Source organism: Peromyscus eremicus, chromosome 12, assembly GCF_949786415.1.
Source record: "Peromyscus eremicus chromosome 12, PerEre_H2_v1, whole genome shotgun sequence".
Taxonomy (NCBI): Eukaryota; Metazoa; Chordata; class Mammalia; order Rodentia; family Cricetidae; genus Peromyscus; species Peromyscus eremicus.
The window spans coordinates 176499-178283 of NC_081428.1; positions in this window are offsets into that span (position 1 = coordinate 176499).

The following is a 1785-nucleotide window of genomic DNA, read 5'->3' on the forward strand; positions in this document are numbered from 1 at the left end:
CATAAAGATCAGGCAGTGGTGGCACACCTTTAATCCTATCACTCGGGAGGCAGAGATCTGACTGGATCTCTGTGAGTTCAAGGCTACACTGGGCTACATGAGAGAAACAGAGCCAAATAGTGGTGACACACACCTTTAATCCCAGGAAGTGAGGAAACAGGAACTCTCTCTCTTTAGGCTGAGGATTTCATAGACGTAAGAACTTGTGACTAGCTTGCTCTGCTTTTCTGATCTTTCAACTTTCACCCCAATGTCTGGCTCCGGATTTTCTATTAATAAGACCATTTAGCAATTCATGTTACAATGGAAGAATGACGCTTACTGGCTTGTTTAGCCTGTTGTCTTATAGAACCCAGGACATCCAGCTCAGGGACAGCATCACCCACAAAGGGCTTGGCCTTCCCTCACCAATCACTAATTAAGAAAATGCCCTCCAGACTTGCCTGCAGCCTGATCTTATGGAGTCATTTTCTTTTTTTAATAATTAATTTAAATTTATTTTATGTGTATTGGTGTGAAAGTGTCAGATTCCCTGGAACTGGAGTTACAGACAGTTGTGAGAGGCCATGTAGGTGCTGGGAATTGAACCTGGGTCCTCTAAAAGAGCAGCCAGTGCTCTTAACAGCCAAGCCATCTCTCCAGCCCCTGGAGGCAGGTTTTTAATTGAGGTTCCCTCCTCTCAGATAATTGTAGTTTGTGTCAAATTGACATAAAATTATCCAGCACAATGACCAAATATAACCTGGAGAGGAAAGGTTTTTTGTTTTTTGTTTTTTGGTTTTTTTTTTTGCTTACATGTAGTCCATTGTCCAAGGCTGTCAGGATGGGAAGTCAAGGCAAGAACCTACAGGCAGAAACTGAAGCAGAGGCCATAAAGGAATACTGTTTACTGGCTTGTTCAGCTAGCTTTTCTATACAATCCAGAACCATGTGCCTACAGGTGGCACTGCTCATAGTGGCCTGGGCCCTCCCACATCAATCAAAAAATTGTCTGAAAGACTTGTCCTCAGGACTGCTGTGGGATGTTTGGCAAATATGTTGCTGATTAATCAGTAAAACACTGATTGGCCATTGGCTAGGCAGGAAGTGTAGGCGGGACAAGGAGGAGAATAAAGCTGGGAAGTGAAAGGCTGAGTCGGAGAGACACTGCCAGCCGCCACGATGACAAACAGCATGTGAAGATGCCGGTAAGCCACGAGCCATGTGGCAAGGTATAGATTTATGGAAATGGATTAATTGAAGCTGTAAGAACAGTTAGCAAGAAGCCTGCCATGGCCATACAGTTTGCAACCAATATAAGTCTCTGTGTTTACTTGGTCGGGTCTGAGCAGCTGTGGGACTGACAGGTGAGAGAGATTTGTCCTGACTGTGGGCCAGGCAGAAAAACTCTAGCTACACAGGCCAATCTGATGGAGGCATTTCCTTGATTGACAAAAAGCTAACCAGAACACCTCCCTAATAAATGTTAGGTATTGTGCCTAATAGAATGAATAAAACACACAGAGAGAACAGAAATCTTTCTGGGTACTGGGTGTGTTCATGTACTTTTTAAGTAACCTCTATGGCCTAAAATCTCTTCATTCCACCTTAAATCATGGTAGATGTTAGGATTCAGCTCAGCTGAATACAAGGACGTACCACTGAATGCAGGCAGTCTTAATTCTGATAAGAAAAACCATCTTAAGGCAGCCAGTCTAAGAGAAATGGAGCAGAACATCCCACAGTCCCCTGAAGTATGTTTCTATGGACATCTCTTGGATAGAACATCAAATGGGAGCCAAGAGG